Source organism: Eschrichtius robustus, chromosome 11 (assembly GCF_028021215.1).
Source record: "Eschrichtius robustus isolate mEscRob2 chromosome 11, mEscRob2.pri, whole genome shotgun sequence".
Taxonomy (NCBI): Eukaryota; Metazoa; Chordata; class Mammalia; order Artiodactyla; family Eschrichtiidae; genus Eschrichtius; species Eschrichtius robustus.
This window is the reverse complement of record NC_090834.1, coordinates 86,728,472-86,756,217: the sequence shown is the minus strand read 5'-3', so window position 1 is coordinate 86,756,217 and position 27,746 is coordinate 86,728,472. Positions and strand designations below refer to the sequence as shown.

General features: G+C 37.1%; 1 protein-coding gene and 1 pseudogene across 1 annotated transcript in view; one reads left to right on the top strand and one right to left on the bottom strand.

Annotated features, from left to right (window-relative positions):
• The window catches only part of IMMP1L (inner mitochondrial membrane peptidase subunit 1), an 81,997-nt gene that overhangs the window by 20,544 nt on the left and 33,707 nt on the right, over positions 1-27,746 (top strand). The gene's annotated exons all lie outside the window — the stretch shown is intronic.
• LOC137772247 (lipid transferase CIDEB pseudogene) lies at positions 290-26,022 on the bottom strand (annotated as a pseudogene).

Genomic DNA, 27,746 nt, shown 5'->3' with positions numbered 1-27,746 from the left:
GCAATCAGAATGGGATCAAGATGCCTGGGGACAAGTTTGTAGCCTTTCAGGGTAAGTGGGAGGCTGGAAAGATCGCTAGGAAGGGACAGCATTCTTGAGGAAAGTGTATAGGCTAGGCATGGAAAGCATTATGCTGATGGGACCTATCACAGTGCTGTCAGAGAATAATGGGGGAAATCAGGTGAGTTATCTAGTCTGCACTGTCTCCAGGTCTCCAAACCTGATGCTGACACAGTCCTCACAGGGTATCTCTTGGAATGAGTCTGGGGTAGGAGCTCAGAGCCCCTTCTCAGTAGGGATGGAGGGGACCCTGCTGCTGCCACTGTCACTGCTCAGCCTCCTCCACTGCATGGCAAAGGGTGGAGGAAATTCCCAGCAATGTGGCCCAGGCCTTGCAGCAGCATCATGGAGGTTCAACTGGATGAGCTCCCTGAGTACTTTCTTTGGGCCAAATACTTGAAAGTCACAACTCATGGAGTAGATCCTGTAGAGTGTGGCTTTGATGTTCAGGCCAAAGAGCTCTCAAGGGTTTTGCTTGTATATGTTCAAGGTAATGAGGGCGATGTCCTTGCTGTGCTTGGGCTTCTCCCAGCCTAGGCCATATGATAGCACCTACTCCTGCTGGGGCTCCAACTCTGCTTGAACTACAGCATCATCAGGCATGTATCCTCTTCCAACAATTGGAAGAAGTCCTCGCAGTCCACAGAGGTCCCATCCTCGTCTATCACCAGTGTTAACCACAGGGTCTCCAGTGCTTTGTCTAGTAGTTCCTGGCAGGTGGCAACTGTGATCACAGACACAGAAAGGTGGCTAGAGTGGTGGAGCTGGGGTCCAGACCCTACAGCCAGTCTTGGAGCTCATATTGGATCCTGATTTGAGCTTGGAGACTGCGACCACCTTTGTACTTCCCTTTGGGTTGGTGCTAGATTGCTACAGTGTGACACTGCTACAGCTGTGGGGTGCCCCTGTGGGGTAGCATGGGACACAGATGGGCCCACTGGTGAGCCCCATTGTCTGGAATCATATGCATTCTTTCTTCCTTTACCCAGCATTATGTTTTGAAGATCATCTACATAGTTGCATGTAGTTTTATTTTATTCATTTTCATTATCATGTGTTATTCCTTTGGAATGAGTATGACAGAATTCATCCATTCTGTTGTTGGTGGATGTTTGGGTTCTTTCTGGTGTTTGGCTATTATAATTAACATTTCCATGAACGTTCTTTTACATATCATGTGTTGATTTTTATGTGTCAAGTGGAAAAAGGTCATATATTTTCAGGTTAAAGATAATTGATTATAGTAGTATTTTAAATTAATTTAAATGAGTACATGAAAAAGTTGTTGTATCCTGAGAGTGACACATATTAAATGTTGGAAAAGATTCTGAAGTGATCATAATTTCTTTACTGTAGGCCTTACATATATGGTAGAGTGCCATGTAACTTGTGACAGTTTAAAAATAGTATATGTGTAGTAGATATACAGATACAGATATAGGACCTAACGTAGTAACTCTTTTACTTTATTAGCACTTTGATTCCATTTACTATTATGTTATGTTTTCTATAACTTCTTCACTTTACTGATGAAGAAACTAAGGAGAGCTAAAGAGATTGAGTGAATTGCACAAGGTTATTTAGCAGGTTGGAGCTAGAAACCAGACGCACCTGTGTACTTAGTGGCAGTCACAATTTAAAGAAAACAAAGTGAAAAGTGAAATCAGGATATATTCTTGAGTGTGTCCAGCCATTGAAGTGGAGAATTTGCATGACTAGCTTTAAGAAATTATCAGGAATTCTTTTGACTCTTAACCAAGAAGTGGCCTTGCACAGGGAATTGTATGTTTAAAGGCCCCCAAAATGTTACTGCACTTTATCACAATTCATCTTCTGAAAGGCAACTGTGGTATATTCTAACTTTGAGAATTTTACTTAGAGTAATTCCTCATTCATTGGGCTGTTATTAACAAGTGGTGTACTATTTCCTCATCTGTTAATTTTGTGAATAATTGAATCTTATCCTTTTGTGTGCCAAAATTTATTTCATATGAGTTTTTTTTATAAAATGTTTTTGAAATATAAAATGTACCCTTCTGTCTTCTTAAACAGAACAAATTCAGTATAATGTAAGTTGTTTTTGTTTTCATTTTTTTTGATGGCTCAGAGTTGTTATTGTGAACATCAGTCATTTCACAGAATTTATGTGATTTCCTCAGAGACCGTTATGCTGTCTCGGACTGTTTTCCTAAATTGTCCTAGACTGATAACTTTTATGTCCTGGGTGCTGCTTACGATGTGTTTTTGTTGTTGTTGTTTTGTTTTGTTTTACCTTTGTTAGGTAATTCTTGTTTTTTGCTCAGTGCATTATACTGACTCTAATGTAAAAATCAGCATTTACCTAACATATTCATTGGTTAGGTGAGAGCTTAAGTATGGTCTGCCCCATCTACTGATTAAGGGCATAGAAAGTAAATTTAAAATTTACTTTGAGGTCAGTAATTTGTCTTGCTGCTTTGTTCCAAGAGACTGAGATTATCTCACAACTGATTTCTGGATGATTGAAATGCAACATAGATTTGCATGTATCAATACTGTGGTATCCTTATTTGGGGAATAAAAATTATCATGTACATATTTTCTTATAAAACAGTGATATTGAAACTGGATTTACTTAAGGATTCCGTAAATAGGAAGTCCAGTGAACTTAAGTGGTTGTTTTTAATGATAAAGTATTGGACAGGATGGGCTTTGAAATAAAAGCAATGTATTAGGTGACATTGCCTATTGAAAATGTCAGTCATAAAGATTAAACCACCTTTGAAATGATAGCTTTGTAAAGGAAAATATAGAAGTAACATAGATTTGGTTTCCTGAAAGCATTTAAGTGCTTCAGGAGAACATTCATTTAAAAGTGAAATACATTTGACTGCTTTCCCAATTATAAAGTACTGAATGTGAATTTAAAGGAAAAAAATTGGGATGGGGGTGTATATTTGTTTTTATTTATTTATTTATTTTTTTTTTTTTGATGGATTAAGAGATTTTTTATTTATTTATTTATTTTTATTTTTGGCTGTGTTGGGTCTTCGTTTCTGTGCGAGGGCTTTCTCTAGTTGCGGCAAGCGGGGGCCACTCTTCATCGCGGTGCGCAGGCCTCTCACTATCGCGGCCTCTCTTGTTGCGGAGCACAGGCTCCAGACGCGCAGGCTCAGTAGTTGTGGGTCACGGGCCTAGTTGCTCCGCGGCATGTGGGATCTTCCCAGGCCAGGGCTCGAACCCGTGTCCCCTGCATTAGCAGGCAGATTCTCAACCACTGCGCCACCAGGGAAGCCCTGTATATTTGTTTTTAAATGAAAGGAGATATCGGGAAGAGAGATAGACAGTTGCTATCCCAGCACATTAGGCATCAATATGATGATTTCCTACATCAGCGATATTTTTCCAACTTGAAAATTAAGTCAGCAAATTTTACATATGCATTTGGGGAAAAATAAACAAAGAACTTCATATAGTTTTTTCCAATGAGAAGATCTTTGAGAATTGCCTAATGAACAAAATATCTTAGAGGCCCAAAGAAAAGAATAGCTTTTTCTGGTATACATCTGAGATGTATATGTGGTGGAAGCAAAATGACACAGCCCCCATAGAAGAAAAATTAGCAATTTCTAGAGAAAGACCAATGCATTTACATACTTGTCTCAACCAATTCTGGGAATTTATTACAGATATACTTAATGTACTTTTAAAATAACATATGCATAAAAGTTTTCATTGTAGCTTTTTTTATAGTAGCAAAAGATTGGAAACATCCCTAATGTCTATCAGTAGGGTACTGGTTGAATGAACTCTGGCATAGCTGTACAGTGAAGTACTCTACAGCTGTAAAAAGAGAAAGGATGTTCTCTATATGAAGATTTGGAAAGTTTTCAAGCATACATTGTTATTTGAAAAGAGCAAAGTTCAAGCAGAGTATATGGTAAACTACTTTTTGTATAAAGGAGGAGAGGAATAAGATATATTCATAATTGCTTATATTTGCATAAAGAAAATCTGGAGAGGTATACAGAATCTAAATCTTGTATGTGGATGGGTAAGGAAAACAAAGTAGATGGGGCTTTTACTGTATATCTGTTAGATTGTTTTTAATTTTTGAATATGTGACTATGTTACTAGTTAAAAATAGTTTTATTTGTTAGTCAAATGAGAGAGAGAAAGAAAGGGATAAACCTGCTATATTTCCCACAAAATTAGCCAGTTTTATTCCTTTATCCCCAGAGCCTGGGAGATAGTAAGCACTGAATAAATATTTATTATACAAGTAAAAAGTGAATTATATAATCATTAGGTGATCTCTTTTAGCTTCTTTCTTTTTTTTTTTATAATTTATTTTTGGCTGCGTTGGGTCTTTGTTGCTGTGCGTGGGCTTTCTCTAGTTGTGGAGAGTGGGGGCTACTCTTCGCTGTGGTGCGAGGGCTTCTCATTGCGGTGGCTTCTCTTGTTGCAGAGCACAGGCTCTAGGTGCGTGGGCTTCAGTAGTTGTGGCACATGAGCTCAGTAGTTGTGGCTCACGGGCTTAGTTGCTCTGCGGCATGTGGGATCTTCCCAGACCAGGGCTCGAACAACCCGTGTCCCCTGCATTGGCAGGTGGATTCTTAACCATTGCGCCACCAGAGAAGCCCTTAGCTTATTTCTTAAAGTATCTTTTCAATATGAGAAAAACGGTGTTGTAAATCGTGTGTTGATTCCAGTATAGAAGTAAGGGAAAATATTTAAGTGGGAAATTATGAGATGTATATTGTCAAATTATCATGAAGTTTCATTTAATTTGTAGGATATTGATATTAAAGAATTATATTTTAACTTCACTGAAAAGTAAAATAAATGTTTTCAAAAGATTCCCATTAAACTAGGTAATAAGCTTTCATAATAAATAAAAGCTTATGAAATTTGAGGGCAATGGGGAAAACGGCAAACATATTCTTTATACTGCCTTATCTTTTATGCTACTTTAGTTTCACACATAAGGGCAATTTTTCAGTCCTGAGACTATTTTAGAAGCTCTGTTATAATAGCAGCAGCACCAGCAGCTACTCTGACACAAAGGCCAGTTATCTCTGCAAATATGGTATTGTAGCTTGGGAGCTGGGGAAGATAATAGGGTGAATAGCTGTTGCTCCTCCATTTATAAGAGTTCAGGAACTTATCTTACCTATTGGTTTGAAAAATTGATTATTCAAATAAGTAGTATAAGAACCTTTAGTTTTCACCTTTAGATTATACATACATTAGTTGTTCCTAAATTTATGACAAGGATTTTGACTACCTTTGTATATCTGTATTTGTGTGCAAAATTGCATTTTTAAAGAAAGCTATATATATGGAAAAGTGTACATATTGTAAGTGGATGGCTCAATGAATTTTTCAGAAGCCAAATACAATTATGCAACCAGCACCCAGATACGAAAAAGTACATTATCAGCACTCTAGAAGACACCTTCACGCTCTCTTCCAGCCACTGTCTCCCTCCCTGCGCAAGGATTACCACTGCCTTGACTTTTAACAGCGTAGATTAGTTTTGCTTGGTTTTGTATTTTATGTATAGAATTATACAGTATAATTTTTTTGTCTGGTTTCCTTTGTTCAACATTATGTCTTGAGATTCATCTACATCGTTGCATGTAGTTGTAATCTGTTCATTTTCATTGCTGCATTGCATTATATGACTATATCACAACTATTTTTTATCTATTCTGTTAATGGACATTTGGGTGATTTCCATATAATGTTAAATATAAACATTCTAATACGTATCTCCTGATTAATATATTTATGGGTTTCTGTTGAGCATATGTCTAGGAGCAAAATTACTGGATCATAAGTACGTTTATTTCCAGCTTTTATCAAAATTGCCAGTTTTCTGAAATGGTTGTACTAATTTACATTCATATGAGAGTTCAAGTTGCTCTGTGTCTTTGCTAACGCTCCCTTTTCCCCATCTTTTTCATCTTTCAATTCTGGTGGGTATAAAGTAGTAAATCATTATACTGTTTTAATTTCTAGTTCCCTGATGATTGATGAAATTGAGCACTTTTTCATATGTATATTGACTATTTGGTTATTCTCTTTTGTGAAGTGCCTGTTCACTTCTTTTGCCCGTTTCTTTGTTGGGCTGTCTTTTTCTTTGATTTGTAGGAGTTCTTTATACAGAATATGAGTCCTTCATTTTTATAGGTATTGCAAATATTTCTCCAACTCTGAGGTTTGCCTTTTCAATCTATTAATAGAGCTTTTGATGAACAGAAGTTTATGACTTTAAAGTAGTCTAGTTTGTCATTTATGTTTAGTGCTTTTTATGTCTTACTTAAGAAATAATTGTCTACTCCAAGGATGTTCTGTGTTCTGTGTTTTTCTCTAAAAAGTGTTGTAATTTTACCTTTTGCACCTGTAATTTTTAGCCTGTATTTTCATGTTAGGCAGTTTTGCTTCTCTTTTTAGACTCAATCTATGTCTTTAGACAGAAAAACAAAGTGGACTTTTGTAAATGAACATAATTATGTACCGCCTACAAAATACCCCCTTAAGAAAAGAGTGTGTAATCTGTGTTTACCTTACCTGCAGCTTTAATGTACTGCTTTATTTATTTGTTTGTTTGTCTTTAAGGAAAGTTTACTAGAAAATCCAGGAAAGAATTTCTGGGGTGGGAAAATGTTATGATTTTCAATATTTTTAATAATTCTAGTATTCATAAAAATGTTTATCCATGAAATTTTGTGAAGTATTTACAGACGTAATTCCAGTTACCTCATTTGGGTATAGTTTACTCTGTTAAAGTTTAGGATATTTAATTGAGGAGAAAAATTAGGTTTTAACTTTTGTCATCAAAGCGATATGAATGCTGTCTATCATATTTGAAAATTATTTTTATAAGCTTCTTTTTTTTTAAACATCTTTATTGGGGTATAATTGCTTTACAATGGTGTGTTAGTTTCTGCTTTATAACAAAGTGAATCAGCTATACATATACATGTATCCCCATATCTCCTCCCTCTTGCATCTCCCTCCTACCATCCCTATCTCACCCCTCTAGGTGGTCACAAAGCACTGAGCTCATCTCCCTGTGCTGTGCGGCTGCTTCCTACTATATAAGCTTCTTTTTAATTATTTTGATTTTAAGTAGGATTTCTTGTGAGCATCCATTTGTGTACAAGTTAACATTCATAAGGCCTTCAGTGATACTTTTTATTATTCAAAAATATTTTAGGTATTTGTTCTATGTGCTATTATTTATATTGCAGCAAAGTGTTTCTATATACCCTGGTATTTTAGTTTTTAATCTTGTCAATAATGTTTATTGTTAACTTCATGGTTATTGTATTACTTAATTTTACATTTATATTTCATGAGAGTAATTGCCTATTTAAAAATGTATTTTGTCTCTGATCACAGTGCTGAAATTAAAGAAAGGTGATTGTACTTGACTCTTAACTAAGCACCTAGATATTTTTCACTTGTCATCTACATTTTTTAGTTTAAAGCATAACATTAAATATAATTTTATACTGGCTTTTATTTTAATTCATGCATTTGAAAACTGAAATTCAGATAAAAGATATTTTCAAAATAAATTCAGCATATTATTTATGAGTGGAGCAACACATTAGCATTGGGTTCACAATAGATCATATCGCTTTTATTCCATCTTACAAGCTTAGCAGCACAAACAGAATAATCAACATATTATTTGGCTGTCATCTGCTGAACAGAAACCAGAGATCACAAGGAGGTTTTCCCTAGCTGTGGTGATGGCCTTTTTGTTCCAAGCCTCCATCTGGGAGGGCCATGGTGTGTTATCATATGGAACGCGGGGTTTTCTGTAATCTGCTTAGCTGCACTGCAGTTTGAATCTTCATTCCATGTTTGTGTAATTTATAATTTTAATGAGACCATGGCTCTTGTGGGCTTTGAAATATATTAAAAGCTCTTTTGTGCATATGCTTTTGTTCTTGCTTAATAGGCTCAGTGTATTTAAAACTGATGAATTTTTATTCATGAATTTGGATGTCTGGGGATTAACTTAGACTGAATATCATTGCACTCATATATTGATGACTAGAAAGTTTTTTATGGTTATTATTTTGGGGTTTTTTTGTGTGTCTGTGTGTGTCTATGTCTGTGTGATACTTGTAACCAGAAAAGAAAAGAACTTAAATAATTTTAAAAGGATAGGAAAAAGTGGCATGGCTAGGTCATGAAGAATTGATTTAGAGTTTACCCATATTATTTATTGATACTCATATTTCATCTTTAGTCTTAGTATTTTAGATATATATTATGAAGGAATAATTATGAAAAAGCAACTTTTAAATGAGTTAATACCTTATGTACTATTGTTTATATTGAAATAATATTCCAGTGTGTGACAAAGATAGACTTTGTGTTTTAATTGTATGATATCAATTGTCTGTGGTCATACTAAATCAGCCGTTAACTTTCTTGAATTAAATTAGGTATATGTTTTATATTTTAACTATTTACAGTTTGCCTTGTTTCTGTAAAACACTTTTTATTAATGGACTATTTTTTCTTTACCTACATTGATGAAATGATGAGAAGACTAATGAAAAAGCAGTTTTCTAGTAATTTATAAAATTGATCTTTTAAATTTTGCTAAAATTCTGAAATATACTAAATGCTTCAAATCTCTATTATAGTTATTACTTAATGTAGTTTTAAAATTTGAATATAAACAATTATATAGCACCTTAGGCAAAAATCACGGCCCTTTCTAGATCCAGACTTTTTTGCAGTTGCTGTTTATTGGACTCATTGAGGGATAACACACAGACCTTACTAGTCTTTTATGAAGTTGCCCAAGCTGTGTTTTTTCTAAAAACCTTTGTTTACTGGGTTAAAGCATTTTTGTAACTATAAAACATTCTTTTTTGGTACATGTTGGTCATTGATTTGGCTGGTCCCTTCTTCTCCCCCACTACCCTTAAGCTAGAAATATGAAATAGAAAATAAATGACAACATTTTGTTTTTCTTTACTAGGCTTTTCTGTCAGATTTGATACTGGAATGTTTGTTTTTCCATAATAACCCTCTGCTTTAGTGTTTTTATTAGTAGTACAATTTCAGTTAGCTTAGGAGTATGTTATTGAAATTGTATGATCTGCTAGAGCAGTGCTGTATGCAAGTCATATATATATATATTATTTAACCCATTAGATCCAAAATATTATCTTTTCAACATGTAATTAATACAAAATATTTTATTCTTTTTTTGTACTGTCTTCAGAGTTCAGTGTATATTTTATACTTACAGTACGTCTCAGTTTGGACTAGTCACATTTCAGGTGCTCGATAGCCATATGTAGCTAATGGCTACCTTATTGAACAGTGTAGCTCTAGAGTATTACATATAAAAATCATAACAGAAATGTGTATTTTTTGCCTTCTTCATTAATTTTGTTGTAATATCCTAATAAAGGTAATCAAAGACTATTCATGTGCTATAAAGTTGAAATTACATATAGTGTTTTTTATAGCTCTAGCACTGATAATATTGGTGCCTGATTCATACACAAAATCAGAATTATGTCACCTGACTCAGTATTTATCAGATATTACGGAGCTATGCTTACAGGTATTGTGATGATAAGGAGATAATAATGGCCAGTGTAATGGATGTAGTATGTTCCTCAACAATTGTGGGCAAATCAAACTTGTCAAATAAGTCATATTTCAGGTATACCGAGCAGCTTAATTTTATAAGAATCCCATGGCAAATCTTGATACTTCTTTTTTTCTTTAAATAAAGTTGGGAACTACTTCTCACATTCTTAGAATTTTTCTGGGTGGGTATTTGTGTGAATGAATATGAATCTCTCTTTTCATATATATTTGCTTAGAATTGGTATAGCTTTCACTTTCTTGGCAGAAAACTGAACATAAAGTATTGTTTTTTAAATATTTCTAGGATTCCATACATTTTAAATGCTCTGTATATATATAAATATAAGGAGAGGTTACTTCACTGTGTACTTTAAAAGTATACAGTTAAGAATTATAAAACTCTGAATTACAATTGATTTGAATTTATTCAAATATTTTAAAGTATAAAATGAACAAGATGATTTGTATAAAATACTGTTACTGTAACTACTTTATAAAAAAGTAGAGGCCTTATTATATGTAACTGACCTTGTTCATGTATGGTTTAGGGAGAAAATCCTGTTTGTGAAACCTCTGAATAATTCACATTTTCTAAATTTTGAGGGAAATGAGCTAATTTTTATGTAATCTAACTTTTATGTAGATATTGGCTGATGCCTGTTGTATTCTTTTACTCACTTAAATTTTTATTGACTTCTCTTTGTAACATACATTTAAAGTGTTGGCACGAAATGTTGAACTGTTCTTTAAACAATGCCTCTAGTTTCTTGGAGATGATAAATCCATCCATTGATTTCTTAATTTTATTATGTACACAGTCAATTGTAATCCAAGATTACAGCAAACAAGATGTTAATTTCTAGCCATAATCTATGTACATTTCAATTACAGAGCATGATTGTTCTAGAAGCACAGAATAAAAAGGAATAACATTTGTGGTATCCTCACCGGAGCTGTCAATAAAAGATGTAATAGGGGATTTAGGAATCTGGAAATGGCCAACTAATTTATGTGAATCTATTTTATTTCAGCTAGAAAGACCAAGCTCTTTTTCGTCTGCACTGCATATTGCAGAGCACAGGCTGTCTATAGAAAACCAGGCGGCTGCATATGGATAGTCCCTTGATATCATTCACTTGCTGTGTAATCTTATTATGCAAAGTTCTAATCTTCACCTAGAATGAATGCCTCTGGGTCAGAATATAGTCATATCAGGGTTTTTGAGGTCATGTTTTGTGATCCTTAGCTTATTCTTCTAAGTAGGGCTGGGATTTAAATGGTATTCCCCAGACGCCAGCAGATAGACAGCAGAACCTGCTGCCTTTTTGGAAGACAAGACCAACATGAGGTCTCTAGTAGGATTAAACTTGATTTGTAGCTGTAGGATTTTTTAACAGATGTATTATTGGACAGGGAATAGGGGGCCACCAGCACAGCAAAATTGAATCACGACTGGCATTCTCAGGGAGTTTGCTGTCTGCTAAAGCAGCAGCTGCATGTGGATTTGACTTCTTTCAGGTGAAGCGACTTCCAGTCATTTGGAAAGGATGGGATGAAAAGGAACCTTGGTGATAATTTTGATGTCTGCAAGATTTAGTGCCAGTGTAATGGGATTATCCGTAACACCTTCACTGCAGAAAAAGCCACCTGGCACTGTAACTGGCAGCAACTGAGAACTAATCCTTTCCCATCTCTTGGATGTCATTCATGAAGCTCAAAGCGATTTCTATCCTGCTAACTATGATTAATTTTATAAACAACAACAACAAAAATCAGGTGATCAAGGCAAAGAATATGCTTTTTTATTATTTAAAATATGTTGCCTTATTATAAGCTATATGACTCAAAATTATGGAAGACATATATAGACTATAAACTATGTATGACTTAAAATGTATTAAAATGCTCAAATAGAAAAGTTGATTATTGTCTTTTATACTTTTTCTAGTTTGGTGATACAATGTATTTGCTATTGGTAAAGATTTGTATTTGACATTAAATATTAGTTTAAAGACTTTAGTGTTCTTTTAGATATGAGGCCATTATCAATAAATCCTACTGTCTATAGGTATAAGGAATTGGAGTAATTTGTTTTGTCATACGTTTTACCTGTTTTATGACTGCTTCAATTCCTGCTGATTAAGTGTTTTTAGTGAATAAAATGTTTAATGATATCAAAATATATCGACATATACTTTTGATAATTAAGGAAATGCTGACTCAAATTGCTGATAAAAAAGGCTCTTTGTGAAAGTGTATGATCTTATGTAAAAGTCATAAAATAGTTAATATTAATACTGAATGACTATTTTTTAAAATCAGAAATTCTTAGTCAAAGTTTTCCTTTAGCAGATGGGGGTTTAGTTACTTGCTCTAGAATCATGTATTAGTTAATTGAGGTTTTCTTTTTTTAAGCATTTTATTTCAACCAAAAACTTTATCAACTACTTTGTTTAGAGGTGTTAATTATTTTAATATTCTTCTCTTACATGGTCCAGAATAAACTGAGAGAAAATGAAGTGAAATTATCCCATCAGTCACCCAAACAGTATGCAACATAACTGCCAAGACTGGAAAAGATAATTAGTGTTGTCAGTGTTATGATCCTGGAATACTTTTAAAATATTTATTCATAGGACTTGATTTTTATCTTATTGTGTTTTTTGATTTAGTAGCTTTATATTTGAAAAAATAGATTATAAAACCTTAATCTTAATGTTTTTAAACTTAAAAATCTTAAATATAGGTGACTAAAGTATTTTTGAAATTATAAGAATAACTGAAATATAATCATCCATTATGCATAATATATTGATTTACTTGTAGCCTCTGTTTATGTGTAGTACATTTTACTTTTCACCATATGAGGTCTTTATCTAAAAAAAATAATAAAATATAATAAATTTATGTAGCGATCGTTGGTCAAACAAATCTACCTAGCAAATTTGTTATTCTTAATGAATTTTTTTTTAACTGGTTCCAAGCTATTGTATTCCAAAATGTGTTTCTTCATTGGTTGTCACATTTAAAATGAATGAATGAGAAAGCTTAATAATATTTCTACTGAACTGCATTATGTTCGTTTATAAAGGACTTCTTTAGCCTTCTGTTTGTATTTTTACTATTTGAAAAGCTGTTTATGTAAAATTCTGTTGCACTGAAAAGATCTATTCATGAAATAAGTGGACTAAAAGCTTTTTCTTATCCTCATAATATAATTACTTGTATTTAAATATACAATATTTGGTTTATGTGTAATTTCAAATTATTTTGTCAGGTAGTGTATTTCTCAGGGTAACTTTCTATGGTAGTTAATAGTATTATATAATTATTTCAAAAAAGTAGCTTTCCTTTCAAAATAAAATTTGTCTCAAAACCTTTATTAAACATGGTCACTGTTTACTTTTCTGTTTTTTAATCAGCTGTTTACTGAGTGGCATTTGAGAGTTAGTGTTTTTTCCTTCCCTGTCCTAGCCATTATTATTTGATTAGAAATGGTTATCTCCTTTGGAAAGTCCCAAATAAACTCATCTTAATTAAATTCATTGTAAACATATAGGGTCTTCTCAGTGACATACATTCTTTTCAAATAGGTATCGGTTACTTGAATTTAATATCTTGTTGATAACATAAAGTTGACTTATCTTTAAAAGCTACAGCTAATAAATTTATTGCACAGGTGACTCATAATGTGTCAATAAAAGTTAAGGGAGTTACTTTTGGAGATAAGAAAAAGGGATATAGGATGGGAGAAATGAAGAAAATTTTTAAAAAATAAGTCAATTGTAACAGTAGAGCAGAATGGGAATCATAGGACTTACTATTTAAGAGATGATAAACTTTTTTTTCTTTTTTGGTAATTTGTGAGCCTTGGTATTACCTCGAAAGGGCCATGCATGAACTGTAGACTGGCACACGACAGCTAGCCTATAATAATGCTAAATGATATTTCTTCCATTTGAATGAATATCCTTCAACTATTGCTTGTACAACTTGTATATTGTTCTGAAATAGATGGATTATATAGCCATTGGGGAACTATTGGTAATTGAATGGGGTGGTTTTGGTATTTCACTGTTGGGAAGCTGGTACTTAATTGTATTAAGAGTGTCAAGTGCTTATGCTTTATAAACGTAGAATGAGTTTTGATTTTGTATATATATGTATAAAAAGTGAACTTCAGAAAATAATATTGGATTTTCAAAATCATTGAAATGTTAGCATTATACAGTTTATTTGATGATGAAAATTTATAGAATTATCCCAAAGTTAACATTTAGTTTAAAAATAATGAATGGTTAAATTTTGTCAAGTTTCTGAAAATGGTGAGTATGTCTCAGTGGTCTCAAATGACAGCACAAAGTTCTTTACTGGGTTTCCTTCCTGGGAGCTTATTAAAACTACTGATTCTGCAGCCTTGCTCCCACAAATTCTAATTCATTAGCTCCATGATGAGAGCCTGAAATTTGGATTTTAAATTAGGTTCTTGAGTTATTTTGATGCTGCAGTCAAATTTAAAGCAGTATTCACTGCTTTAAACCTTAAAGTGCTGTCAATTATTTCCTCTGAGAATGAATCAAAATAAATAGATTTAAATAAAATTTTCATTGATTATGGGGATAAGTGCTCCTTGAATTTGCAGTTCTAGAATATAAAAAATATCCTCTGCACACGTCTTACAGTAGATTTAACATTACAGATGTGAACAATTCATGAGCAGCCTTGAAGGTGATTTTGAAATGGCAGGAATTTGAATTGCTTTGATGGAGAGGCCGCTGTGTGAGAGTGAATTATTTAGCTATTGAACAGAGTACACCACTCAACATCCATGTCTTAATGAGTCTTTGTTGTTCTCTTCTTGTCACGGTAACTTCCATTCACGGTCAGAAATGGACATATATCTTTCAGTTACTTTGTATAGATAGATATAATTCTATGGGAAAAGTGTATTTTGTTGTAGATATTCTTGAATTTTAGAAATCATAGAGCTCTCAGGAATGTCATAAGTCTGCTGTTTTTTCTTGTCCAAGTGAAGGTAAATGTAGCAAAACTATGATGTTGGGATTTGTCTTCTTCACATCCTACTCTCTTCTCACCTTTTCTTAATGTGAATCCTTTTTTTTTTTTTTTTTAAAGATGACAGGTTTTGTTTTGTTTTTTAACTTTGGGTTTATTTATTTAATTTATTTATTTATGGCTGTGTTGGGTCTTTGTTTCTGTGCGAGGGCTTTCTCCAGTTGCGGCAAGTGGGGGCCACTCTTAATCGCGGTGCGCGGGCCTCTCTTGTTGCGGAGCACAAGCTCCAGACGCGCAGGCTCAGTAGTTGTGGCCCACGGGCCCAGTCGCTCCGCGGCATGTGGGATCCTCCCAGACCAGGGCGCGAACCCGTGTCACCTGCATTGGCAGGCAGATTCTCAACCACTGCGCCACCAGGGAAGCCCAGTGAATCCTTCTTTAAATGCTAATATATTCACTAACTATTCCATTTATCAAAACAAAAAAAAGTATGATATTAATCACTTCTTTGATTGACTGCTTATACTTTAAAATAAATGAATTTCTGTAAACTGATAGTCTCAATTAACCCTGACACTTTACATTTTTTCCTGTTTCTGAAACAAAACGCTTTCTCTTCTTTTCGAAGGAATTCCAGACCTGAACAATCAGGTGGATGTTTTCTTTGTGGCTTTGGGTATTCTGAAATCATTGTAAAGGCTACTTTAATGGTTAGATCTAAATCAAGATCTTAGACTTGTACCCCTATTCCCAGAAACTTCTAAGGATGGAGAAATGTCTACTTGTTTTTCAGCTTCTAGAGTTCACTCTGCTCCATCTTTTTAGCTAGTTTTAACATCAGTCCAACCTCTCTCCCATGCCTATTTTATAAATAGTCTCCAACAAAGTTCTTTGATTTTTATTGAGAGGCAGTAGAGCATAGTGGTGGACTTTAGAACCCAACCTCCTTGTTTTGAATTCTGGCTCTGCTGTGTATGAGCTGTGTGATTTTGAATAGTTCCTTAACCTTTCTGTCCCTCAGTTTCTTTATCTGTAAAATGAGATACTTGATAAAATGAGTTCTCATAGAGTTATTGTAAGAATTGAGTTAATATATGTAACTAGAACAGTGCTTGGCACTCAAGAACTACTATTTAAGTATTTGCTGTTATTGTTGTTACTGTTATTTTGGTTGGTATTTGAGGATTTTTTATGTATATTGAAAGAAGCCATTATTACCTACACCCGACAAAGTGTTTTCTAACTTTATGTTATAGGAAGAAAAAATTTTAAAATCTATAATGTAGATATAGAACATTGAAAGTAGACAACAACCTTGCTCCCTTAATGCCAGTATTATGTGGAGTTTTACTATATTTTAATCAGAGTCTCTTAAAGGTTTTCTGGGGAGGATTATTGTACATTTCCTCTCCTGTATTATGTGGCACAGTCACAATTTTAAATTTTCATTTCTTTTTTTCTAGCTTTTCTATTAGTTATCTGATAGAGTACATAGGCTCCCCATTAAAGGAATTGGTTCTCTACATTAATAACTCAGTTTTTTATTGAAGTATAGTTAATTTACAATGTTGTGTTAGTTTTAAGTGTATAGCAAAGTGATTCAGTTATACATATATACTTTTTCAGATTCTTTTCCATTATAGGTTATTACAAGATATTGAGTATAGATATCTGTGCTGTACAGTAAGTTCTTGTTATTTACCTATTTTATATATAGTAGTGTGTAAATGTTAATCCCAAACTCCTAATTTATCTAACTCAGTTTTTTTAAATGTAAATGTAATAGGGAATAAAAAGTAATAAATTCTGTTTCTTAGGTGGAGTAAAATTCTATATGCCAAAGCTTCCCAACTTTTTTCACAGCACACATGGGATATGGTAAGTTATCTGGCACACAGTAATAAATGACTAGATGAGCAAGGCTGCTCAAGGATAGAAGTGGCCATTGGCCACCTGGGAGCTTAGAGCAGTTGTTCTCAAATTTTGTTTCAGAATCACCTGGAGAACTTGTTAAAACACAGACTGCTGAGCAACACTCCCATTCTGATTACATAAATCTTGAGTTTGGCCCAAGAATTTGCACTTCAAACAAATGCCTGCTGATCTGGGGACCACACTTTGATAACTACTGGTTTAGTGTGTCGGTGTTTTTTTTGTTTGTTTTTTTTTTTAAATATCTTTATTGAAGTATAATTGCCTTACAATGGTGTGTTAGCTTCTGCTTTATAACAAAGTGAATCAGTTATACATATACAATATGTTCCCATTTCTCTTCCCTCTTGCATCTCCCTCCCTCCCACCCTCCCCATCCCACCCCTCTAGGTGGTCACAAAGCACCGAGCTGATCTCCCTGTGCTATGCGGCTGCTTCCCACTAGTTATCTATTTTACATTTGGTAGTGTATATATGTCCATGACACTCTCTTACCCTGTCACATCTCACCCCACCCCCTCCCCATATCCTCAAGTCCATTCTCTAGTAGGTCTGTGTCTTTATTCCCGTCTTGCCACTAGGTTCTTCATGGCCTTTTTTTTTTTTTTTTCCTTAGATTCCGTATATATGTGTTAGCATACTGTATTTGTTTTTCTCTTTCTGACTTACTTCACTCTGTATGACAGACTCTAACTCCATCCACCTCATTACAAATACCTCCATTTCATTTCTTTTTATGGCTGAGTAATATTCCATTGTATATATGTGCCACATCTTCTTTATCCACTCATCTGTCGATGGACATTTAGGTTGCTTCCATGTCCTGGCTATTGTAAATAGAGCTGCAATGAACATTTTGGTACATGACTCTTTTTGACCTATGGTTTTCTCAGGGTATATGCCCAGTATTGGGATTGCTGGGTCGTATGGTAGTTCTATTTGTAGTTTTTTCAGGAACCTCCATACTGTTCTCCATAGTGGCTGTATCAATTTACATTCCCACCAACAGTGCAAGAGTGTTCCCTTTCCTCCACACCCTCTCCAGCATTTATTGTTTCTAGATTTTTTGATGATGGCCATTCTGACCGGTGTGAGATGATATCTCATTGTAGTTTTGATTTGCATTTCTCTAATGATTAATGATGTTGAGCATTCTTTCATGTGTCTGTAGGCCATCTGTATATCTTCTTTGGAGAAATGTCTATTTAGGTCTTCTGCCCATTTTTGGATTGGGTTGTTGGGTTTTTTGTTATTGAGCTGCATGAGCTGCTTGTAAATCTTGGAGATTAATCCTTTGTCAGTTGCTTCATTTGCAAATATTTTCTCCCATTCTGATGGTTGTCTTTTGGTCTTGTTTATGGTTTCCTTTGCTGTGCAAAAGCTTTTAAGTTTCATTAGGTCCCATTTGTTTATTTGTGTTCTTATTTCCATTTCTCTGGGAGCTGGGTCAAAAAGAATCTTGCTGTGATGTATGTCATAGAGTGTTCTGCCTATGTTTTCCTCTAAGAGTTTGATAGTGTCTGCCCTTACGCTTAGGTCTTTAATCCATTTTGAGTTTATTTTTGTGCATGGTGTCAGGGAGTGTTCTAATTTCATACTTTTACATGTACCTGTCCAATTTTCCCAGCACCACTTATTGAAGAGGCTGTCTTTTCTCCACTGTATATGCTTGCCTCCTTTATCAAAGATAAGGTGACCATATGTGTGTGGGTTTATCTCTGGGCTTTCTATCCTGTTCCATTGATCTATATTTCTGTTTTTGTGCCAGTACCAAACTGTCTTGATTACTGAAGCTTTGTAATATAGTCTGAAGTCAGGGAGCCTGATTCCCCCAGCTCCATTTTTCGTTCTCAAGATTGCTTTGGCTATTCGGGGTCTTTTGTGTTTCCATACAAATTGTGAAATTTTTTGTTCTAGTTCTGTGAAAAATGCCAGTGGTAGTTTGATAGGGATTGCATTGAATCTGTAGATTGCTTTGGGTAGTAGAGTCATTTTCACAATGTTGATTCTTCCAATCCAGGAACATGGTATATCTCTCCATCTATTTGTATCATCTTTAATTTCTTTCATCAGTGTCTTATAATTTTCTGCATACAGGTCTTTTGTCTCCTTAGGTAGGTTTATTCCTAGATATTTTATTCTTTTTGTTGCAATGGTAAATGGGAGTGTTTTCTTAATTTCACTTTCAGATTTTTCGTCATTAGTGTATAGAAATGCAAGAGATTTCTGTGCATTTATTTTGTATCCTGCTACTTTACCAAATTCATTGATTAGCTCTAGGAGTTTTCTGGTAGCATCTTTAGGATTCTCTATGTATAGTATCATGTCATCTGCAAATAGTGACAGCTTTACTTCTTCTTTTCTGATTTGGATTCCTTTTATTTCTTTGTCTTCTCTGATTGCTGTGGCTAACACTTCCAAAACTATGTTGAATAATAGTGGTGAGAGTGGGCACCCTTGTCTTGTTCCTGATCTTAGTGGAAATGGTTTCAGTTTTTCACGATTGAGGACAATGTTGGCTGTGGGTTTGTCATATATGGCCTTTATTATGTTGAGGAAAGTTCCCTCTATGCCTACTTTCTGCAGGGCTTTTATCATAAATGGGTGTTGAATTTTGTCGACAGCTTTCTCTGCATCTATTGAGATGATCATACGGTTTTTCTCCTTCAATTTGTTAATATGGTGTATCACATTGATTGATTTGCGTATATTGAAGAATCCTTGCATTCCTGGGATAAACCCCACTTGATCATGGTGTATGATCCTTTTAATGTGCTGTTGGATTCTGTTTGCTAGTATTTTGTTGAGGATTTTTGCATCTATGTTCATCAGTGATATTGGCCTGTAGTTTTCTTTCTTTGTGACATCTTTGTCTGGTTTTGGTATCAGGGTGATGGTGGCCTCGTAGAATGAGTTTGGGAGTGTTCCTCCCTCTGCAATATTTTGGAAGAGTTTGAGAAGGATAGGTGTTAGCTCGTCTCTAAATGTTTGATAGAATTCACCTGTGAAGCCATCTGGTCCTGGGCTTTTGTTTGTTGGAAGGTTTTTAATCACAGTTTCAATTTCAGTGCTTGTGATTGGTCTGTTCATATTTTCTATTTCTTCCTGGTTCAGTCTCGGCAGTTTGTGCATTTCTAAGAATCTGTCCATTTCTTCCAGGTTGTCCATTTTATTGGCATAGAGTTGCTTGTAGTAATCTCTCATGATCTTTTGTATTTCTGCAGTGTCAGTGGTTACTTCCCCTTTTTCATTTCTAATTCTATTGATCTGAGTCTTCTCCCTTTTTCTCTTGATGAGTCTGGCTAATGGTTTATCAATTTTGTTTATCTTCTCAAAGAACCAGCTTTTAGTTTCATTGATTTTTGCTATTGTTTCCTTCATTTCTTCTTCATTTATTTCTGACCTGATCTTTATAATTTCTTTCCTTCTGCTGGCTTTGGGGTTTTTTTGTTCTTCTTTCTCTAATTGCTTCAGGTGCAAGGTTAGGTTGTTTATTCGAGATGTTTCCTGTTTCTTGAGGTAGGCTTGTATTGCTATAAACTTCCCTCTTAGCACTGCTTTTGCTGCATCCCATAGGTTTTGGGTCGTCGTATCTCCATTGTCATTTGTTTCTAGGTATTTTTTGATTTCCCCTTTGATTTCTTCAGTAATCACTTCGTTATTAAGTAGTGTATTGTGTAGCCTCCATGTGTTTGTATTTTTTACAGATCTTTTCCTGTAATTGATATCTAGTCTCATAGCGTTGTGGTCGGAAAAGATACTTGATACAATTTCCATTTTCTTAAATTTACCAAGGCTTGATTTGTGACCCAAGATATGATCTATCCTGGAGAATGTTCCATGAGCACTTGAGAAAAATGTGTATTCTGTTGTTTTTGGGTAGAATGTCCTATAAATATCAATTAAGTCCATCTTGTTTAATGTATCATTTAAAGCTTGTGTTTCCTTATTTATTTTCATTTTGGATGATCTGTCCATTGGTGAAAGTGGGGTGTTAAAGTCCCCTACTATGATTGTGTTGCTGTCGATTTCCCCTTTTATGGCTGTTAGTATTTGCCTTATGTATTGAGGTGCTCCTATGTTGGGTGCATAAATATTTACAATTGTTATAGCTTCCTCTTGGATCGATCCCTTGATCATTATATAGTGTCCTTCTTTGTCTCTTGTAATAGTCTTTATTTTAAAGTCTATTTTGTCTGATATGAGAATTGGTACTCCAGCTTTCTTTTGATTTCCATTTGCATGGAATATCTTTTTCCATCCCCTCACTTTCAGTCTGTATGTGTCTCTAGGTCTGAAGTGGGTCTCTTGTAGACAGCATATATATGGGTCTTGTTTTTGTATCCATTCAGCCAGCCTGTGTCTTTTGGTGGGAGCATTTAATCCATTTACATTCAAGGTAATTATCGATATGTATGTTCCTATTCCCATTTTCTTAAATGTTTTGGGTTTGTTATTGTAGGTGTTTTCCTTCTCTTGTGTTTCTTGCCTAGAGAAGTTCCTTTAGCATTTGTTGTAAAGCTGGTTTGGTGGTGCTGAACTCTCTCAGCTTTTGCTTGTCTGTAAAGGTTTTAATTTCTCCATCGAATCTGAATGAGATCCTTGCTGGGTGGAGTAATCTTGGTTGTAGGTTCTTCTCCTTCATCACTTTAAGTATATCCTGTCACTCCCTTCTGGCTAGCAGAGTTTCTGCTGAAAGATCAGATGTTAACCTTATGGGGATTCCCTTGTGTGTTATTTGTTTTTTTTCCCTTGCTGCCTTTAATATGTTTTCCTTATATTTAATTTTTGACAGTTTGATTAATATGTGTCTTGGCGTGTTTCTCCTTGGGTTTATCCTGTATGGGACTCTCTGTGCTTCCAGGACTTGATTAACTATTTCCTTTCCCATATTAGGGAAGTTTTCAACTATAATCTCTTCAAATATTTTCTCAGTCCCTTTCTTTTTCTCTTCTTCTTCTGGGACCCCTATAATTCGAATGTTGGTGCGTTTAATGTTGTCCCAGAGGTCTCTGAGACTGTCCTCAGTTCTTTTCATTCTTTTTTCTTTATCCTGCTCTGTAGTAGTTATTTCCACCATTTTATCTTCCAGGTCACTTATCCTTTCTTCTGCCTCAGTTATTCTGCTATTGATCCCATCTAGAGTATTTTTAATTTCATTTATTGTGTTTTTCATCATTGCTTGGTTCCTCTTTAGTTCTTCTACGTCCTTGTTAAATGTTTCTTGCATTTTGTCTATTCTATTGCCAAGATTTTGGATCATCCTTACTATCATTATTCTGAATTCTTTTTCAGGTAGACTACCTATTTCCTCTTCATTTGTTAAGTCTAGTGTGCTTTGACCCTGCTCCTTCATCTGCTGTGTGTTTTTTTGTCGTCTCATTTTGCTTATCTTACTGTGTTTGGGGTCTCCTTTTCACAGGCTGCAGGTTCGTAGTTCCGGTTGTTTTTGGTATCTGTCCCCAGTGGCTAAGGTTGGTTCAGTGGGTTGTGTAGGCTTCCTGGTGTAGGGAACTAGTGCCTGAGCTCTGGTGGATGAGGCTGGATCTTGTCTTTCTGGTGGGCACGTCCACGTCTGGTGGTGTATTTTGGGGTGTCTGTGGCCTTATTATGATTTTAGGCAGCCTCTCTGCTAATGGATGGGGCTGTGTTCCTGTCTTGCTAGTTGTTTGGCATAGGGTGTTCAGCACTGTAGCTTGCTGGTCATTGAGTGATGCTGGGTCTTGATGTTGAGATGGAGATCTCTGAGAGATTTTTGCCGTTTGGTATTACGTGGAGCTGGGAGGTCTCTTGTGGACCAGTGTCCTGAAGTTGGCTCTCCCACCTCAGAGGCACGGCCCTGATGCCTGGCTGGAGCACCAAGAGCCTTTCGTCCACACGGCTCAGAGTAAAAGGGAGAAAAAATAGAAAGAAAGAAAGAAAGAGGCTATAATATAGTGAAGCAAAATAAAGCTATTGTAAAGCAAAGCTATACAGACAAAATCTCACCCAGAAGCATATACATATACACTCACAAAAAAAAAGGAACAGGGGAAAGATTAATATATCCTGCTCCCAAAGTCCACCTCCTGAATTTGGGATGATTCGTTGTCTATTCAGGTATTCAACAGATGCAGGCACATCAAGTTGTTTGTGGAGTTTTAATCCGCTGCTTCTGAGGCTGCTGGGAGAGATTTCCCCTTCTCTTCCCTGTTCACACAGCTCCTGGGGTTCAGCTTTGGATTTGGACCCGCCTCTGCGTGTAGGTCACCTGAGGGCGTCTATTCCCCGCCCAGACAGAACGGGGTTAAAGGAGCAGCTGCTTCAGGGGCGCTGGCTCACTCAGGCCGCGGGGAGGGAGGGGTACGGAGGAGGCGGGGCGAGCCTGCGGCATCAGAGGCCGGCGTGACGTTGCACCAGCCTGAGGCGCGCAGTGCTTTCTCCCGGGGAATTTGTCCGGGGATCACGGGACCCTGGCAGTGGCGGGCTGCACTGGCTCCCGGGAGGGGCGGTGTGGAGAGTGACCTGTGCTCACACACAGGCTTTTTGGAGGCGGCAGCAGCAGCCCCAGCGTCTCACGCCCGTCTCTGGGGTCCGCGCTGATCGCCGCGGCTCGCGCCCTTCTCTGGAGTTCGTTTAGGCGGCGCTCTGAATCCCCTCTCCTTGCGCGCAGCGAAACAAAGAGGCAAGAAAAAGCCTCTTGCCTCTTCGGCAGCTGCAGACCTTTTCCCGGTCTCCCTCCCAGTCAGCTGTGGTGTGCTAACCCCTTCAGGCTGTGTTCACGCCGCCAGCCCCAGTCCTCTCCCTGCGATCCGACCGAAGCCGAGCCTCAGCTCCCAGCCCCGCCCGCCCCGGCGGGTGAGCAGACAAGCCTCTCGGGCTGGTGAGCGCTGCTCGGCGCCGAGCCTCTGTGCGGGAGTCTCTCCGTTTTTCCCTCTGCGCCCCTGTTGCTATGGGGTCTGCGCTGATAGCCGCGGCTCGCGCCCTTCTCTGGAGTTCGTTTAGGCGGCGCTCTGAATCCCCTCTCCTTGCGCGCAGCGAAACAAAGAGGCAAGAAAAAGTCTCTTGCCTCTTCGGCAGCTGCAGACTTTTTCTCGGACTCCCTCCCGGCTAGCTGTGGTGCGCTAACCCCTTCAGGCTGTGTTCACGCCGCCAATCCCAGTCCTCTCCCTGCGATCCGACCGAAGCCCAAGCCTCAGCTCCCAGCCCCCACCCGCCCCGGCGGGGGAGCAGACAAGCCTCTCGGGCTGGTGAGTGCTGGTCGGCACCGCTCCTCCGTGCGGGAGCCTCTCCGCTTTGCCCTCCGCACCCCTGTGGCTGCGCTCTCCTCCGTGGCTCCGAAGCTTCCCCCCTCTGCCACCCGCAGTCTCTGCCCACGAAGGGGCTTCCTAGTGCGTGGAAATCTTTCCTCCTTCACAGCTCCCTCCCACTGGTGCAGGTGCCGTCCCTATTCTTTTGTCTCTGTTATTTCTTTTTTCTTTTGCCCTACCCAAGTACGGGGGGAGTTTCTTGCCTTTTTGGAGGTCGGACGTTTTCTGCCAGCGTTCAGTGGGTGTTCTGTAGGAGCAGTTCCACGTGTAGATGTATTTCTACTGTATCTGTGGGAAGGAAGGTGATCTCCGCGTCTTACTCTTCCGCCATCTTCCATCTAGCCTCGTGTGTCGGTGTTTTGATGAGGCAGGTAGAATAATTCCACCCCTCACTCCAAGATATCCATGTCTTAATCCCTAGAACATGTGAATATGTTACCTTACATGGCAAAAAGGACTTTGCAGATGTGATTAAATTAAGGAATGTGAATGAGGAGATTATCATGGATTATCTGGGTGGGCTCAGTTTAATCACAGGGGTTCTTAAGAGTGGAAGAAGATGCAAAATAAAGCCAGAGAGTTAGAGGGAGATGTGACCAAGGAAGAATGGTCAGAGAAATGCAGTGCTGCTTACTTTGAAGTCGGAAGAAGGGGACCATGAGCCAAGGAATGTTTGTAGCTTCTAGAAGCTGGAAAAGGCAAGGAAATGGATTCTTCCCTAGAACTTCCAGAAGGGAATGCAGCCCTGCCAAACCTTGATTTTTAGTTCAGTGAGACCCATAGTGGACTTCTGACCTACAGACTGTAAGATAATAAATTTGTGTTGTTTTAAACCACTAACTTTATGGTAATTCATTACAGAAGCAATAGAATACTAGTACATCTGTAACCAGTTCTCAGTTTACCAGCTTGCTTTATGCTGAGAGTTCTCAATCTCTGCTTTTGACCTCAGCTCATGAGATTGAGAAGATAAAAACCTGAATTAAGAGCTCCTTCATTTTTCTACCATCAAACTGACAAAACTATCAATATTCGAACACAGCTTTTACAATTGTATACTTTAAGAGCGAATTTCATGGCATGTGAATTATATCTCAATTTTTTTTAAAAAAAGGCCTTCCCACTCCAACATTATAGAAAATATTGTGGGAGTTCTCATTGATGTTGTATTCTTCCTATGAAAATTCAGAGTTTTTGTTTTGTTCTTCCTCAGCCAGGTAGTGTGTGAACAGGTTACTTTAATCCTGTGAAGGGTGGGTTGTATTCTTTGTTAAGGCTGATCACTTTCAGTTTTGCCCTTACTCTCAATGGTAACCCTATACTGCAGTCATAACCAGCATGGCCAACCTTGGAGGGTCTTGAAGTCCAACCCCTGTCTCCCTCACATTGCGTGGTATTCTGTGGTTGCTAACATCTCTGTTTAGGTTTTTAGCCTTTTATTTGCTGCTTTCTACTGAGATTCTGGAGTCTCACTCTGCTCAGGTAGCAATTTAGGAGTTGGCTAGCATTTCGTGGCAAAATTGCATGCTGACTTATGGTTCCTACCTGTCTACAGTTTGACCCTCATGTGCCATCTACTTTGATGGCCATAAATTCCAACCTCTTGCTTAGCCAAATGGAACTGCCACTTTCTGCTAAAATTTTATTTTCCTGTGCTGTAAATTGGCGAGTATTCTTAGAGAAAAGGCCAAGTGAATGTGTTTATCTTATGTTCTTCCCTTCTTTCATATATACTTGCCCCTCAAGGCTTGCCTATATTGCTGCCTAATGCCTTTAAACAGCTATTTTGTTTATCCAGATTTTGCAACCAAGAAGTTATTCTGGTATAAGTACTCTGTCAAAACTGGCATTGAAGTCTTCCTCTTGTCTTCTTTATGTCAGTGTTCAGGCATCTCTCTATTTCCCTCTCCTCTTCTCCCTCACTTATCAGTAGTCTCTCTTCATCTCCCTGTGGGATTGTTACCATTGGCTCTCAAGCATATGCTACTGTGTTTCTGTGTTTTAAAAAACTTGCTAAATACCACATTCTTCCTATTACTCTACTGCTGTGGTTCTCAACTGAGGGCCGTTTTACATCCTGGGGACATGTGGCAATGTCGGGAGACATTTTAGTTTGTCACAACTAGGGAAGGGGTCCTCCTGGCATCTGGAGGCCAGGGATGCTGCTAAAATCCTACAATGTAAAAGATAGCTGCCCACAACAAAGAATTGTCTGGCCCCAAATGTCAGTACTGCTGAGGATGAAAAACCCTGCTCTACTGTTTAGCTTGCCTTCATAGCCAAACTTTTCCAAAGACTTGACTGTATATGTTGTGTCCATTTCCATGTCTCCCTTTCATGCTTTCTTTAACGTTTTTATTTTTCTCAGGTAATACTCAGGTGATTTTTAAAGGTCAAATAGTGCTACAAAGCTTATAAAGAGAACAGCAATGTTCTCTCAGCACCCCTTGTACTGTACTTAGTTATATAGTTTTGGCCAGTTAGGTGTTGATGGAACAAAGGTGGTTTTTTTCTTGGATAAAAAGACAAAAAGATGGGCTTCCCTGGTGGCACAGTGGTTGAGAATCCACCTACCAATGCAGGGGACAGGGGTTCAAGCCCTGGTCGGGGAAGATCCCACATGCCTTGGAGCAACTAAGCCCGTGTGCCACAACTACTGAGCCTGCGCTCTAGAGCCTGCGAGCCACAACTACTGAAGCCCTTGTGCCACAACTACTGAAGCCCACGGGCCTAGAGCCCATGGTCTGCAACAAGAGAAGCCACCTCAATGAGAAGCTGGTGCACCGCAACGAAGAGTAGCCCCTGCTCACCACAACTAGAGAAAGCCCGTGCACAGCAATGAAGACCCAGTGCAGCCAAAAATAAATAAATAAATAAATTTATTAAAAAAAAAACACCAAAAATTTAATCAGGATACTCTTTATACTTTTTCTTTCTTCCTGCCTGTAACTTGGATATAGCAACTAGTGTTAATAGAAAATAAGTCCCTTACTTAAGTTTCTGTTATTCTAGTTTTCTCTTGTTTGCAGTAGAATATAGTGCTAAGATAGTAATCTTTTTTTAAGACTTCCCATGTATGAAACTTCCTTTGAGTTCCAGAGCTCCAGTCTCTAACATGTCCAGTTGGATATCTCACAAATATATCAATTTTAACATGACCAAAATCAGACCCTTCGTTTTCTATCCCAATGTGTGTGTGAGAGGAACCTTGTAAATAGACTTCCATTTACCCAGTTACTCAGTCCAGAAACTTGAGGGTCATCCTGATTCTTTCCTTTTCCTTGCTATTTATTTTGCCCCCAAAGTTTCTCAAATCTGTCCATTTTTCTCCATCTCCATTGCCACTTCTGTAGTTGGTCCAGCCTAACTACCCTCCCAGCATTTCTAATCTTGCCCCCATTCCAGTCCTTTCTCTACATAGCAGTGAGAGTGATCTTAACTTCTAAATCAGATCATGTTACTCTCCTGCTTAAGATCCTTCAGTGGCTTCCCATTATTCTTAGAATTAAATCCAAAGTTCTACAAGACTTGAATAATTTTTCCTCTTTCTCTAGTCTCATTTTATGTCCTTCACACAGTGCTCCAGTCTTCTTTTAATTCCTTAAGCACATGCTTTCTGTTTCATCTGCTTTTAATGTTCTTTCCACAATTTCCATAGTTATTTCATCTTTCAGGACCTAACTTCAGTGGTATTTTCTTAGAGAAGTCTTTCCTGATTCATCCTTAAGAAAAATACGTCCCACCAATAATTCTATATCACTTTACCCTATTTTTTCCTTTATGGAAATTATTTAATGTATTTACATGTTTGTCTACTTTGTATGTGTGTGT